This window comes from Scyliorhinus torazame, chromosome 7, assembly GCF_047496885.1.
Source record: "Scyliorhinus torazame isolate Kashiwa2021f chromosome 7, sScyTor2.1, whole genome shotgun sequence".
Taxonomy (NCBI): domain Eukaryota; kingdom Metazoa; phylum Chordata; class Chondrichthyes; order Carcharhiniformes; family Scyliorhinidae; genus Scyliorhinus; species Scyliorhinus torazame.
The window spans coordinates 108,658,758-108,676,368 of NC_092713.1; positions in this window are offsets into that span (position 1 = coordinate 108,658,758).

The window sequence follows — 17,611 nt, forward strand, 5'->3', positions numbered from 1 at the left end:
AATATTGCAACAGTAAATAACTCCTTAAACTGTTCCTTCAAACTTCCAAGAGACTTAACACCTTTAAACAGTATCACATCAGGTTAAAGGATATATATATTTTCTGCAGAATGGCAGAGATATATATGCTTGGTTGACTTCAGCCCCAGCACCTTGCTTTCTTTCTGCAAACTCTCTGGAAACACACAGACACACCCAAGCTGCTGTCTCAAACAGGCTTTCTACTTTTAAACTGCTCTCAGCAAAACCAGCCAGGCACTTTTTAGCTGCTCTCAGCAAAACCAGCCAGGCACTTCTCAAACTGCAAAAACCAAACTGCAAAATGTCTGAACTGAGCTGAACTCCACCCACTCTCTGACATCACTGTTTTCTTAAAGGTACATTGCTTAAACATCCATGTCTTAAAAGTACTCTTACATGACACCTCCCCCCAAGAAAAATAAATAAACCATCAACTTCAAGATGGTTTCATTTTTCACTTTTGCACCATCCACTAAGAAATGTACACAGTAAATATACATTGTCGTTTAAAGAAAACAACACACTCAAACAGGTATAATAATACTGTCCATTGTTCTTTGCTCTTCTTCCTCCAACCAAAATCCTTCTCGATTGACAGTCTCTTTGAACAAAGTCTCTGCACGATCCATCCATTCCTCTACTCCTCGGCATTTCTCTTCAGAATCAGATAATTTAGTTCAATCTGACCACAGAGTCCCTTGCAATTCTCCAATACAGGAACATTGGTGATCACAGCTTTCAGGCAGTCTAATGCCTGTTGAATGTCCGCTGTCCATTGAAATTTTTAGGTTTCTTTAGCAAGTCCATCAGTGGAGTAATCACGCCACACAACTTTTGCACAAAGGTTCGATCAAATCATCTCAGGCTAAGAAATCACATTATTTCCCTTCGTCTTGAGGATAATGGAAGCTCCGCAAGGAAAGTGATTTGGGCTTCTCCAAATTCACTTTCGGCTAGATTCATCACCAAACCTGAAGTCGATCGAAGAACTCCATACGATGGTTTAAATGTTCTTTCCATGTCTGGAAGTTGGAAATAAAAGCAGATTGTCCCACTTTCTCAATGCAATCCTTCAAACGTGGGATAGGATAAGAGTCCGTTCTTGGAACTGCATTCACCTTTCGATAGTCCACACAGAACCGTTGGGTACCATCTGGTTTAGGTACCATCACTATGGATGAGCTCCATTGGCTGCAACCCACTTCAATTATGCCATTCTTCAGAATACTCTCAATCTTTCTGTTAACATGTACCAATTTTAAAGGATTAAGTCTATATGGATGTTGTTTGATAGGAACAGCATTCCCTACATCTACATCATGTATAGCCATTTTAGTACTTCCCAATTTATCTCGACAAACTTGCCCATGTGATATCAATAACTCTTTCAGGTCAGTTCGTTCTTCCTCTGGAAGGTAACTTAACAATTCATCCCAATTTTTAAGAACATCCTCATTTTCCAATTTAAATTGAGGTATGTCAAATTCACAGTCATCTGGATTTGGTTCGTCACTTTGAGTTAGAGTCATTAAAACCTCCTTTTTCTCTCCTTCCCTTTCAAAGTACCTTTTAAGCATATTCACATGACACACTCGGTGATTCTTCCTTCTATCTGGTGTTTTTACAACATAATTCACCTCACTTAATTTCCTTTCAATCTGATATGGTCCACAAAACCTAGCTTTTAAAGGCTTCCCTACCACTGGTAACAACACTAAAACATTATCCCCACTGGCAAAACTACGAACTTTGGATTTCTTGTCCGCTACCCGTTTCATCACATTTTGTGCAACTTTCAAATGTTGTCTAGCCAATTCACCTGCTCTATTTAATCGTTCCCTAAAATTTGACACGTAATCCAATAGTGTAATTTCCTATTTACCATCCACCAATTTTTCCTTAATCAATTTAAGTGGTCCTCTTACCTCATGTCCAAAAATTAGTTCGAAAGGACTAAATTTGGTAGACTCATTAGGTGCTTCCCTAATTGCAAACAATACGAATGGGATTCCTTTATCCCAATCCTCGGGATAATCTTGACAACACGCCCTCAACATTGTCTTTAATGTCTGATGCCACCTTTCTAACGCTCCCTGCGATTCTGGATGGTACGCAGTTGATTTAAATTGTTTTATTCCTAAGCTATCCATAACCTCTTTGAATAACTTTGAAGTAAAATTTGTTCCTTGATACGATTGAATTTCTGTGGGTAGTCCATAATCTAGTAAAGAATTTAAGTAACTCTTCCACAATCCTTTTAGCTGTAATAATACATACTGAAATGGCCTCTGGAAACCTAGTAGACACATCCATTACAGTCAAAAGATATTGATTCCCACATTTTGTTTTAGGAAGCGGTCCTACACAATCGATTAGGACCCTTGTAAAAGGTTCCTCAAATGCTGGAATGGGTATTAAGGGTGCTGGTTTTATCACTGCTTGAGGTTTCCCTATCACTTGACATGTGTGACATGATTGACAAAATTTAACTACATCTTTATGTGGTCCAGGCCAATGAAAATGTTTCTGGATTTTAGCTTGAGTTTTCCTTATTCCCAAATGACCTCCCTCTGGTACCTCATGTGCAACTTGCAACACCTCCTTTCTATACCCTACCGGCAATACTACTTGATGAACTTCTGCCCACTTTTCATCCGCCTGCATATGTACAGGTCTCCATTTTCTCATCAAGACATCATTTTTACGGTAATAACACTCTGGTATACTCTCAGATTCCTCTTCCGTATATGCTTTCTGATATATCCGTTTTATTTCTACATCTTTCTGTTGTAACTCCGCCAATTTTCCTGAACTAAAAATATCCGCCTCATCCTCCACCTGTTCTTGTTCTTTTTCAACCATCTGATCAAAAATCGTTTCTGATAATTGCACTTCAACTTCATCTTCACTCTTTGATTTCTCCTCTTGTCTTAACCTGTGACTTTGCGACCTTGTTACTACACAATCCGGAAAAATCCCAGGATATTCGTCCTTCAACACTTCAGTTGTCTGATTTTCCACTGGCTTATCAACCACAGTAGGCACCACTCCCACCTGCGATCCAGGTATATCATTACCCAAGATAAACTGTATTCCTGGACAAGATAGTTTATCTATTCCTCCTACTACCACATCACCACTCTTCACTGGACTTTCCAACCTTACCTTATATAATGGAACGCTACTCCTCTCACCCTGAATTCCACATATCACCACCTTTTCTGGCAACATTCTTCCCAAACTACATAATTCCTCATCTCTTACCATTAAAGATTGACTAGCCCCTGCATCTCTTAAAATTGTGACTTCTTTACCTGCTCCTCCTGATACACATGAGTAAACTTTACCCACACAAGTAAATTCTTCAAATACATCTGGCACCTTCTTAACAATTACTTCTTGAACAGGCTGTACAATCATTTGCACCTCCTTCGCTTCCCTTGGGCTTTCCTTTACCACTCTAACAAACACCACTGTCTTATCCTGTTTTACCACATCAGCCTTCCCAGTGCTTTTCTTCAACCACCAACACTGTGACTTTGCATGGCCTAGTTTATTACAGTGAAAACATCTGAAACTTTTCATTTCTTTTCCACCCTCCTGGATTTCTTTTTTAATCTGAGGTCTCCCATCAGATCACCTTTACCTTTACCACTTGAGTATTTCTCATGTCCCCAGTTTCTATCCCTCACCGGCTGAAACTTATGTCGGAAACCAATCTTTGATTTATGAACTAATTCAGAATGATCTGTAATTTCTGCTGCTAATCTCGCAGTTGTAAACCTCTGTTCTTCCACATGAGTTCTCACTACATCAGGAATTGAATTTTTAAACTCCTCCAAAAGTATAATTTCTCTGAGAGCTTCATACGTTTGGTCTATTTTCAAAGCCCTTATCCACCTATCAAAATTACTCTGTTTGAGCCTTTCAAACTCCATGTATGTTTGACCAAATTCTTTCCTTAAATTTCTAAACCTTTGTCTGTAAGCTTCAGGCACTAGCTCATATGCACTTAAGATGGATTTCTTCACCTCCTCATACGTTCCAGATACCTCCTCCGGTAGTGATGCAAACACTTCACCAGCTCTACCTACCAGCTTTGTTTGAATCAGTAACACCCACATGTCCTGTGGCCATTTCATTTGTTTAGCTACCTTCTCAAATGAAATGAAAAAGGCTTCCACTTCCTTCTCGTCAAACCTTGGCAATGCTTAGACATATTTTAAATAGATTCCCACCAAGCCTTCGACTATGACGCTCTTTCTCACTATCCTCATCACTATCATCCAACTGTACGTTTCCCTTTATGTCTGCCAATTTTAACTGATTGTCATGTTTCATGGCCATTTTCTGAAGTTCAAACTCCCTCTGTTTATCTTTTTCCCTGATCTGTATCCCCCTTTCTTTTTCTTTTTGTTCTGCTAGGGCTATTCTTTCTTTTCTCCTTTCTTCTCTCTCCTTTTCTTTTTCCTCTCTCTCTCTTTCTCTTTCTTTTTCCTCTCTCTCACTCTCGTATGCCAGCCACTTTAATTCTTTCTCATGTTCCATTTGTTTAATTTGCAACTGAATTTTTGCCATTTCCAATGAGTCAAACTCTATCTCAGGCAACTTTAAATGCTTAACCACCACCATAATTACCTCATCTTTTTGCATTTTGTCAGGTAATGTTAACTGCAATGTTCTTGCCAAATCTAGCAGTCTGCTTTTCGTTTCTGTCCGTAAGGTACTACGTGTTACATTCTCCACCCCCAAAAACTTCTGAGCCTCTGAAAGAGCCATTGTTCACAACACTCTCCCCACTTAAACTAAAATACCACACCGGAAAAGCAACAATCCTTCACTGTCTTTAAGTTCACAAAAGCCAATCCAATAGATAGACTTTTATCCCCCTCGAGCCCCCAATTGTTATGGGGGAAGCGTTTTCAGAACCCCAAAATGTATCATGGAGTTCAACCAATCTTTCCCTTGAATGGATTTGTTGCTTTTCCTAGCACACGGCTTTTTCCCTAGGTGTGGGATTACAATTATGGACACATGGGTTTTGAAACACAAAACACTGTTTATTCCATGAACTCAACTTAACATCTTAAATAAACATTGGATCTCTTAACACCCCTTACTTCAAAGATAACTCAGAAAATATTGCAACAGTAAATAACTCCTTAAACTGTTCCTTCAAACATCCAAGAGACTTAGCACCTTTAAGCAGTATCACATCAGGTTAAAGGATTTTTTTTTTTCTGCAGAATGGCAGAGATATATATGCTTGGTTGACTTCAGCCCCAGCACCTTGCTTTCTTCCTGCAAACTCTCTGGAAACACACAGACACACCCAAGCTGCTGTCTCAAACTGGCTTTCTACTTTTAAACTGCTCTCTGCAAAACCAGCCAGGCACTTTTCAAACTGCAAAAACCAAATTGCAAAATGGCTGAACTGAGCTGAGTTCCACCAACTCTCTGACATCACTGTTTTCTTAAAGGTACATTGCTTAAACATCCATATCTTAAGAGTACTCTCACATGACACTATATTTGCCGCCCAGTAATAGTTATTAAAGTTCGGCTGCGCCAACCCACCCTCCAGCAACACTTTCTTTGTTTTACCCGTCCACCCAAAACTCGAAATCACCTTGTTTACCCGTTTAAAATAGGCCCTTGGGATAAAGATGGGGAGACACTGAAAAACGAACAGAAACCTCGGGAGGACCGTTATTTTCGCGGTCTGTACTCTCCCTGCCAGTGCCAGCGGGAGCATGTCCCATCTTCGAAAGTCCTCCTTCATCTGTTCTACTAGCCGGGTCAAATTTAGTTTATGTAACAGCCCCCAGTCCCGTGCCACCTGGATTCCCAAATAACGAAAGCTCCCTCCCACCACTCTGAACGGCAGTTCCCCCAATCTCCTCTCCTGCCCCCTTGCCTGGATCGCAAACATTTCGCTTTTCCCCATATTCAATTTGTACCCCGAAAACCGGCCAAATTCCCCTAAAATTCTCATAATCTCTCCCATTCCCCCCTAATGGGTCGGAAATATACAGAAGCAGGTCGTCGGCGTATAGCGAGACCCTGTGTTCTACCCCCTCTCGGACCATCCCGTTCCAGTCCCTTGAAGCTCTCAGCGCCATCATCATTGGCTCTATGGCCAAAGCGAACAGCAATGGGGAGAGGGGGCATCCCTGCCTAGTCCCCCGTGCAATTTAAAATAGTCCGATGTCAACCGATTCGTTCGGACACTCGCCACCGGTGCCTTGTACAACAACCGGACCCAATCAATAAAGCCCCGCCCAAACCCGAACCGCCCCAACACCTCCCACAAATAGTTCCATTCCACCCGGTCGAAGGCCTTTTCTGCGTCCATCGCGACTACTCCTTACAGCTCCCTCCTTTCTGGGGGCATCATGATCACATTTAAGAGCCTTCTAACGTTGGCCGTTAGCTGCCTGCCCTAAACAAACTCCGTCTGGTCCTCCCCTATCATCTCTGGGACACAAACTTCTATCCATGAGGCCAAGATTTTAGCCAACAGTTTGGCATCAACGTTCAATAGGGAGATTGGCCTGTATGACCGGCATAGCTTATTATTATCTTTTTTAAAAAAATATGTTTATTAAGAATTTTTCAACAAAATTTTCAACCATACAAACCCCCCCCCCCCGAAAGAGATGTCCCCCTCTCCCCTCCCCCCCCCCCCCCCCCCCCCCCCATGGTTGCTGCTGCTGACCGAACTTCATCTAACGCTCCGCGAGATAGTCTGGGAACGGTTGCCACCACCTGGAGAACCCCTGCGCAGACCCTCTCAAGGCATACTTTATCCTCTCCAACTTGATAAACCCTGCCATATCATTCATCCAGGCTTTCACACTGGGGGGCTTTGCATCTTTCCACACTGACAAGATCCTTCGCCGGGCTACTAGGGACGCAAAGGCCAGAATGCCGGCCTCTTTCGCTCCTGCACTCCCGGCTCGTCCACCACTCCAAATAGTGCTAGCCCCCAACTTGGCTTGACCTAGACTTTCACCACCTTAGATACTGTTCCCGCAACTCCCCTCCAGAACCCATCCAGTGCCGGGCACGGCCAGAACATATGGACATGGTTCGCCGGGCTTCCTGAGCACCTCCCACATCTGTCCTCCACCCCAAAGAACCTATTCAGCCTCGCCCCTGTCATATGCACTCTGTGAATAACCTTAAACTGTATCAGGCTAAGCCTGGCACATGAGGAAGAAGAATTAACCCTACTCAGGGCATCAGCCCACAGATCCTCTTCAATCTCCTCCCCCAACTCCTCCTCCCATTTACACTTTAGCTCCTCTACCAAAGCCTCCCCATCTTCTTTCATCTCCTGGTATATCGCCGACACCTTGCCCTCTCCGACCCATACACCTGAAATCACCCTGTCTTGAATCCCCTGTGCCGGGAGCAGCGGAAATTCCCTTACCTGCTGCCTCACAAATGCCCTCACTTGCATGTACCTGAACGCGTTTCCCGGGGGTAACCCAAACTTCTCCTCCAGCACCCCTAGGCTCGCAAACGTCCCATCAATGAACAGGTCCCCCATTCATCTAATCCCTGCCCAATGCCAGCTCTGAAACCCCCCGTCCATCCTTCCTGGGCCAAACCGATGGTTATCTTGGATCGGGGACCACACCGAGGCTCCCATCACACCCCTGTGTCGTCTCCACTGCCCCCAGATCTTTAGCGTTGCCGCCACCACCGGACTCGTGGTGTACCTTGTCGGCGATAGCAGCAGCGGTGCCGTCACCAGCGCCCCCAGGCTAGTTTCTTTGCAGGACGCCATCTCCAACCTCTTCCATGCCGCCCCCTCTCCCTCCATCACCCACTTATGGATCATCGCCACGTTGGCTGCCCAGTAGTAGCCACCCAGATTCGGCAACGCCAGCCCTCCTCTATCTCTACTACGCTCCAGGAACTCCCTCCTTACCCTCGGGGTCTTGTTTGCCCACATAAAACCCATAATGCTCCTGCCTACCCTCTTAAAAAAGGCCTTGGTAATCATAATAGGAAGGCACTGGAACACAAAACGAAACCTCGGGAGGACCACCATTTTAATCGACTGTACTCTGCCCGCTAGCGAGAGTGGCAACATGTCCCATCGTTTGAAGTCCTCCTCCATCTGCTCCACCAGCCGCGTCAAATTAAGTTTGTGCAGAGCACCCCAGCTCCTAGCTACCTGGATCCCCAGGTATCGAAAGCTCCTTTCCACCCTCCTCAACGGTAGGTTGTCTATCCCTCTTCCCTGGTCCCCTGGATGCACCACGAAGAGCTCACTTTTCCCTACATTAAGCTTATAGCCCGAAAAGTCCCCAAATACCTTAGAATCTGCATGACCTCCACCATCCCCTCCACTGGATCCGCCACATACAGCAACAGGTCATCTGCATATAGTGACACTCGATGCTCCTCTCCCCCTCGGACCACCCCCCTCCATTTCCTGGACTCCCTTAATGCCATGTCAAAGGTTCAATTGCTAATGCAAACAACAGGGGGGACAGGGGGCACCCCTGCCTCGTCCCTCAATACAGCCGAAAGTACTCCGACCTCCGCTGATTCGTAACCACACTCGCCACCGGGGCTCTATATAGGAGCTTAACCCAGCGAATAAACCCTCCCCCGAACCCAAACCTCCGCAACACTTCCCAGAGATCCTCTGCAACACTTCCCAGAGATCCTCTGCAACACTTCCCAGAGATCCTCTGCAACACTTCCCAGAGATATGACCGGCATAGCTTAGAGTCCTTCTCTCGCTTCAGGATCAATGAGATCGAGGCCTGTGACAATGTCGGGGGAGGAACACCCCACTCCCTAGCCTCGTTAAATGTCCTCACCAGCAGCGAGCCCAGCATCTCAGAGAACTTCTTGTAAAATTCCACTGGGTAGCCGTCCGGTCCCGGGGCCTTACCCGACTGCATGGCCTCTAGCCCCTCTGCTATTTCTTCAATCCCGATCGGGGCTGTCAGCCCATCCACCAACCCTTCCTCCACCCTCGGAAACGCCAGCCCTCACAGAAACTGCCTCATCCCTTCCACCCCAGCTGGGGGTTCCGACTCATATAGCCGGCTGTAAAACTCCTTAAACGCCCTGTTCACCCCTGCTGGGTCCAAGCCATGTTTCCAGCTCTGTCCTTCGCTCTACCTATCTCCCTGGCCACCGCCCTTTTCCTTAGCTGGTGTGCAAGCATTCTGCTGGCCTTCTCTCGATACTCATATATCGCCCTCCTTGCCGTCCTCAGCTGCTCCACCGCCTTCCCTGTAGACAACAGACCAAACTCCATCTGTAGCCTCTGCCGCTCCTTCAATAACCCTGCCTCCGGGGTCTCCGCATATCTCCTGTCTACCTGGAGTATTTCCCCAACCAATCTATCTATCACTGCTCTCTCCACCTTTCTCCTGTGGGCCTGTATCGATATTAGCTCCCCTCTAACCACTGCCTTCAGCACTTCCCAAATCATTGCTGCCGAGACTTCTCCCGTGTCGTTTATTTCCAGGTAGTTCTGGATGGATTCCCTCACACGCCTGCACACACCCTCGTCCGCTAACAGTCCTACGTCCAATCTCCATTGCGGTCGCTGGCCCCCTTCCTTACACACCTGTAAGTCCACCCAATGTGGGGCATGGTACGACACAGCAATCGCCAAATACTCGGTATCAACCACCCCCGCGCGTAGAGCCCTGCTCAGGAGAAAAAAGTCGATCCGGGAGTATACATAATGTACATGCGAAAAGAAAGAAAACTCCTTCGCTCTTGGCCGACCAAACCTCCATGGGCTACCCCACCCATCTGCTCCATGAATCCCTTTAGTTCCTTCACCATCCCTGTATTTGAGCTCGACTGGTCCAACCTTGGATCAATGACCGTATTAAAGTCCCCCCCACCCCCATGATCATCTTGTGTGAATCCAGGCCTGGGATCTTCCCTAACACCCGTTTTATAAACTCCGTATCATCCCAGTTTGGTGCGTAAACATTCACGAGCACCACCGGTGTACACTCCAGCTGCCCGCTGACCATGATATACCTGCCCCCAAAATCCGCAACTATTTTCCCCGCCTCAAATGACACCCGTTTATTAATCAGGATCGCGACCCCCCTAGTCTTAGAGTCCAACCCCGAGTGAAATACCTGCCCAACCCACCCCTTCCTCAATCTGGTCTGATCTGTTACCCTCAGGTGTGTCTCCTGTAGCATTGCCACGTCCGCCTTCAATCCCCTCAAATGCGCGAACACTCGAGCCCTCTTAACTGGCCCATTCAGCCCTCTAACGTTCCACGTGATCAGCCTGACCGGGAGGCATCTCGCTCCCCCCACCCTGCCGCTCAACCATCACTCTTCTTAGGCAAGCCTCCAGCTCGCGCCGCGCACCCCCGCAGGCCCGCCCTTCGGCACCCTCGACCTCCCATTTGTCTCCCAGCAACAATTCCTCCCGTTAGCAGAGCAATTCCCCCCCGCATCGCCCCCATTAACAGCACAACAATTCCATCCCACTTTAACAAACTTATCATCTGCTCACCCCCCCACTGCGCTTCCGTGAGCTAGCCCACCCAGCTAGCCTGGTAGCTCCCCCGGGTGGCACCAGACATCCTACACACTATTGTTGCCCCCCCTCCCCCGCGCGGACATACATATTCAAAAAGCACAGTTCCAATCAGACACAAAGAAAAGACAAAGAAGATCCATCCACCCTTCCCCCACCAGCACCAGGTTAACTTTCAAAACTGAGCAACAGCCCAAGAATCAATATAAAAAAACATTTCATATACAGTTCAAAAGCGAGAATAACTGTAACAAAATCGATACAGCATTACCCGTCCCAAGAATTCAGTGTCCTCAATCACCTGCCAGCCTTTTACTTTTAATAAAGTGCATCGCCTCGTCCGGTGACTCAAAATAGAGTTCCTGATCTTCAAAAATGACCCATAAACGAGCTCGATATGGGGCTGGTTTAACACAGTGGGCTAAACAGCTGGCTTGTAATGCAGAACAATGCCAGCAGCGCGGGTTCAATTCCCGTACCGGCCTCCCCGAACAGGCACTGGAGTGTGGCGACAGGGGCTTTTCACAGTAACTTCATTGAAGCCTACTTGTGACAATAAGCGATTATTATTATTATTGGATACAGCAGCCCAAACTTCACATTCTTCTTGAAAAGGACCGATTTTACTCGGTTGAATCCCAATCTTCTTTTGGCCAGATCCGCAGCCAGGTCCTGGTAGATGCGCAGCATGCTGTTCTTCCACTTGCAGGTCCATGTCTGCTTGGCCCACCGCAACATCTGTTCCTTATCCAGGAATCGGTGCATTCACACCACCATTGCCCCGGCGGCTCGTTCACACGCAGCCCTCAGGGAGGACGACGATCCTCAAGTCCTTTGACGGGACCTGTTCTCCAGGTCCTCCACCTTCTCCTGCAGCCTTTTCTGCTGATCCTTCATCAGTCCCACCTGTAACTCCAGTGCAGTTAGGTGTTCCTCGTGGTCGCCCACCTTCTCCTTAACCTTCTGAATCGCCTGACCTTGGGCTTCCAGTCCCTGCTCCACCCGGTTGATCGATGCCTTGATCGGGTCTAGACCTTCCTCCTTTTGCTTGGCGAAATCCTCCTGAATAAATTTCATCAGCTGCTCCGTTGACCACTGGGCCGCTGAGCCAGTACCCTGCACCTCCGCCATGTTTTTCTGTGCTGTGGGTTTTACACATGCCTTCCCTACTCGATTTTTCCTTCTTATACGACCACTTCTAGTCCACGTCTCCATATACTAGTATGGGATTCCTCCTCACTGTCCCATCCACTCCCGATTTTTCAAACGAAATTCGAAAAAAGTCGGGGAAAAAGGTCCAAAAGGTCTGTCACGAGCGGGAGCTGCCAAATGTGTGGCCTCCTACTCCATGGCACCCACCGGAAGTTGCCCCAAACCTCTCTAATAGGCCCATAATCTGCCCCATACTTTGCAGCGGGCCTGACACATATAACAGCAGTTCATCCACGTACAGCGACACCCGGTGCTCCCTACTGCCTCTCCCAGTCCCCTGCCATTCTGCTGACCCCCTAAGGGCCATCGCTATTGCTAATACAAACCGCAGCAGTGACAGCTCCCCTATGCAACCCAAAACTCCGTGAGTTCATTTCATTGGTCCGTACACTCGCCACCGGGTCCATGTACAGCAGACACACCCATGCCACAAACTTTGGCCCAAGCCCAAACCTTCCCAGGACCTCGAATAGGTACCGCCACTCCACCCTATCAAATTCCTTCTCCGCGTCTATTGATACCATTACATCCGGTGCCCATCCTCTCAACGGGGTCATGATCACGTTCAGTAATCGCCTTGTGGTGATGTGCATCAATGTAAATGCATGTAGGCTAGCTAGACACTAGAGGGAGCACCAGTGACATCACACACACACACACACTCAACCAATAGATCAAGTAGATAGGACACGACCAATAGACATTCACGATACACAAGGAGGTGACACGACCACAGGGGGGCATTACACCAACCCATATATAAAGGACACCACACACATGATCTATCTCTTTCCAGTGGAGATAGTCAGTGAGTACAGACACAGGGTTGATTCAATATTACACCCACCATGTGGATTGCAGCAGCTGGTTAGTCAGTCTGGGTAGCTATAGTAGGATTAGCAGTAGTGTCGAACCCGAGTAATAGAAGTGTAAATAGTTTAATAAACGTGTTGAAGTTATCTCCACGTCTGAACCGTCCTTTGTCAAGTGCACCACAAGGAAGCCGCTGATGTTACACCTACAACAGAACAAATTACGCCTTATATTACTCGAGAGTTATTTGCCCTTCACGAAACCCATAAGATCCTCTGCAACCACCCCCATAACGCGTCCTTCCATCCTCTGTGCCATTAACTTAGCGAACACTTTCACATCTGTATTCAACAGTGATATGGGCCTGTATGACCCACACTCTAACGGGTCCTTCCTTTTTTTTGGTATTGGCATAATGGTCGCCTGTGTCATTGTCTCTAGCAGCTCTCCTTTCTCCAGCGCCTAGCTAAATGCCCCCAGTAGGTGTGGTGCCAGCTCTGCTGCAAATTCCTTATAAAATTCTGCCAGGTAACTGTCCAGCTCTGGGCCTTCCCCAGATTCGTCCCTCTTATGCTTTCCATTACCTCTCTCAGCCTTAGAGGCTCTTCTAGTGCCTGCCTCCGCTCCTCATCCAACCGTGGGAATTTCAGCCCATCCAAAAACTGTCCCATATCCCCCTCCTCACCGCCCGAATCAACCCTGTACAATTCCTCGTAGTATTCCCTGAACACCTCGTTTATCCTCCCTGACTCTGACACTACCTCCCCCTTCTCTGTCCATACCCTACAGATTTCTCTGGACGCAGCCTGCGTCAGTAGCTGGTGGGCTAGCATGTGTTCGCCTTCTCTTCATATTCATGCTGCACCCCCCCCCTTACCCTCCATAGCTGCCCTACAGCCCTTCCCGTCGTCAGCCGAAAAAACTTCACCTATAACTTCTCTTCGCCAATGCCTCCACGGTGGGTGCCCTCGAATACTCCCAGTCCACCTCGACTATCTCGACCAATGAACGTTTGTAGTCTTCTCTCTGTTTCCTATCTCCGTGTGCCTTGAATGAGATAATCTCCCACCGAACCACTGCCTTCAATGCCTCCCTGTATGTGGCAGCCAATATCTCCCCTACTGTTACCTCAAAAGGCCATAGACTCCCCATTTTGCTGGGGGCTAGCAGGGAGCCGTCGTAGAGCTCACAGCTGCACCTGCCGATAATGCCCCCAGCACTTCCGGGTCAGAGGCCTCGCATGCGCACGGCGGCGACCTACAGCGGCCGCGCCGTGCTCCATAGCGGACTCAGCCCGCGGACTTGGATGAGCAAAGTAGTACCCTGCATCGGCCATGCTCCACCGCCCCGCCCACCCACATTACCCCCAGCCCCGAATGAAGACCCCCTGCCCTCCGATTGGCCCTTCCCCGACTGTGGCGGCCCGGACTGAGTCCACAGCCGCCACGCGAGGATCCCGGACGGTGAGACCAAATGAGTCCCACGCCGTCAGGAATTCAGCCGGTCGGCAACGGAGCATTGCGGGACAGGCCTCAGGAAATGGCCAGAGGCGGTGGATATTCGGCATCCGCCGATTCTCGGGGGGGGGGGATGAATGTAAAAATCGGCGGCGCTCCCAATTTCGGCACCAAAACGGATTCTCCGCCCTGTCGTCGAACGCGATTTCGGCCTCGGGGGATGGAGAATCCAGCCCATGGACTTTCACGGCAATAAACCTGGCACCACACCTGGACCAATTCCGCTACTGTTAAGGGGCTAACACCGGCGCCACATGGAACACAATCGATTCCAATGGGAAATGGTGCCGGATTCGACACTCAGGAGGCAGAGTGGTGAGGGATTCCGAGGGGACGAAGGAAGCATTAGGTGTTGCTATACGCGGACAACCTACTATTGTATGTTTTGGACCCACTGGAGAGTATGGAGGGGATAATGAGCCTGTTGGGGACATTCTAAGGATATATGTTAAGTGTAGGGAAAAGCGAAATGTTCCCGGTGAACGAGTTGGGTTGGCGAGCCAATCTAGGAGGGATACCATTTAAGGTGGCCAGAGGCAGATTTAGATACCTGGGGATTCAGGTAGCGAGGGAATGGGCGATGTTACACAAATGGAATTTAATTAAAATGGTGGAGGTCAGGAAGGATCTGAAGAGGTGGGGCACGCTGCACTTGGCTATGGCAAGGAGGGTCCAAGTGGTGAAGGTGAACATTCTGCCAGGAACCTTCTCATATTCCAGGCACTCCAAATCTTTTACCGAAGGCCTTCTTTCAAAAATTGGATCTGATTATTTCAGGCTTTGTATGGGCAGTTAAGAGGACCCTGTTACAGAGACAGTGGCAGAAGGGAGGGTTGGCTGAACCTGCTACATTATTACTGGGCGACGAACGTGGAGAAGATGAGGCGGTGCTGGAAAGGAGAAGGGGTAGAATGGGTTAGGATGGAGGAAGAATTCTGTAGGGGGTCCAGCTTGAGGGCCATGGCGGTGGCGGCATTGCCAATGGCACCAAGGAAACATTCTGAGAGCCCTGTAGTGCAGTCCATGGTGAAGGTTTGGAACCAGCTGAGGAGGCATAGGATAGCTTAGGATAGAAGGAATGTCGGTGTTAACACCGTTGTGCAAAAACCCCACGATTTTGAGCCGGTGGAGATAGATGGAATGTATAGGAAGTGGGGTTGCTAAGGTGAGGGATTTGTACCTGGAAGAAGGGTTTGCCAGTGTCGAGGAACTGAAGGAGAGGGTAGAGCTCCCGAGAGGAAGTGAGTTTAGGTACCTGCAGGTAAGGGACTTTGCGTTTGGAAAGAGTTCCCCTGGTTACCGAGGTACACGCTGCTGCTGGACAGACTGCTGCTTCCAGATGTGGAGGGGGAGGGCAGGATTGGAGACAAATACGGGTGGCAGGGAGAGCAGGAAGGTGAGTATGTGATGAAGATTAAGGAGAAGTGGGAGGGGGAGCTGGAAGGGGAGAAAAACTGAGAAGAATGGAGTTAGGCGCTATGAAGGGTGAATGCGACCTCCTCGTGCGCAAGGATGAGCCTGATATATTTTAATGTGGTACACAGGGTACAAATGACTCAGCAAGAATGAGTGGGTTCTTGCAGGGAGCGACAGACGAGTGTGAGAACTGTGGGCGAGGACCAACAAATCATGATCATATGTTCTGGGGCTGCAAAAGGTTGGGGAGATTTTGGGCGGGGGTGTTCACGGCACTAACAATGATCGTGGGGGTGGAGCTTAGCCGGACCCATTGGTAGCGTTATTTGGGATATCAGAGAAGCTGGAGCTGATGGAGGGGAGGAGCGCTGATGTTGTGGCCTTCGCCTCTCTGATTGCTTGGCGAAGAATTCTGCTGGCGTGGCAGTCAGCAACACCAGTGGGGGTGGCAGCTTGGCTGGGGGCCTCTTTTGCTTTAAAGAAAATAAATGTAGAGTTCCCAACTATTTTTTTCAATTAAGGGGCAATTTAGCGTGGCCAATCCACCTATTCTGCACATCTTTGGGATGTGGGGGTGAGACACATGCAGACATAGGGAGAATTGCAAACTCCAAACGGACAGTGAGCCTCAGGGTTCAGCTCCGCTTGTAACCCCCGCCGCCCCCCCCCTCCCCCCCCGTCTCATGGAGTATCCCGGGAGCATTGGCACCCTGAGGTGGAGGAAGCAATGGGGCCTCTGCCGGTGACTCTCACAGGGGAGGTGCCGGAACACCGCAGCGCCTCGGACTCCCCTGCCCCCCCACCCCCTCCTGCCCTTGGCAGGATCACATGGGCAGTGGGCAGAACAGGGCAACACCACACCACCAGGGACACGTGAGCAGCAGCTGGGCCCACACTGCTCCAGGTCCATGTCTCTCTTCAAAATCAGGGAGGTGGAAGCCTGTGACAATGAAAGGGGGAGATTCCCCTCTCCCTTGTGTCATCATATACACCAGTACATTATGGTGCAATCACATACACACACTGATGGACATGCAGTAGGACCAACCAGCATACATAACACCACAGCCAATCACCAGTGAGAGCACAAGCACTATAAAGACAGGGGACAGGAGAGTTCCCGCTCATTCTAGCAGCAGCCAGCTCAGAGTACAGAGCTCACAGCCTGCAATACAGACATTCACCATGTGCTGAGTGCCTCACCATAGCTAAGTATGGGAACGGGTCCACAGTTAAGCTGGTATTGCTTATACCCATGTTTACAGTATGTTAGCATCGTTGAACAGTTAATAAAATAGCGTTACACCACTTCCAGCATTGTTGGCTTGTTTGTGAACCAGAACACACAACACGACACCTTGCTTTATTGTACACCCTCACCAGCAGTGGACCCTGGTCTGCACCAAATGTCTTATAAAACTCCACTGGGAACCCATCCGGCCCCGGAGCCTTCCCTGCCTGCACCGTCCCCATACTATCCATCACCTCCCTCAGCCCAATTGGGGCTTTAGTCCCTGAACCAGCCACTCTTCCACTTTGGGAAACTCTAACCCATACAGGAACCGTCGGATCCCCTCCTCCCCGGTTGGGGCTCCGACTCGTACAGCCTCCTATAAAATGCCTCAAACATCTTATTCATCTCCTCCGGGTCCATCATAACTTTACCCTCATCATCTCTAACTCTACTGATCTCCCTCACCGCCTCCTGCTTTCTCAACTAATGGGCCAACATCCTACTTGCCTTTTCCCATACTCATACACTGCCCTCTGGCCCTCCACAGCTGCCTCACCACCTTCCCTGTAGAAACTAGCCCAAACTCCATCTGGAGCCTCTGCCTTATCTTCAAAAACCCTGCCTCCGGCACCTCCGAATATCTCCTGTCCACCCTCAAAATCTCGTCCACAAGCCTTGCCTTCTCCTCTCTCTCCATTTTCTCTCTATGTGCCACATTGTTACGAACTCCCGTGACTCCAGACTTGAGTGCCTCCCATAGCATGGTGGCTGTGACCTCCCATATGTCGTTCAGCTCCACGTAGCCCCAAATGGCTGCCCTCACCCGCTTACACACCTCCTTATCCGCCAG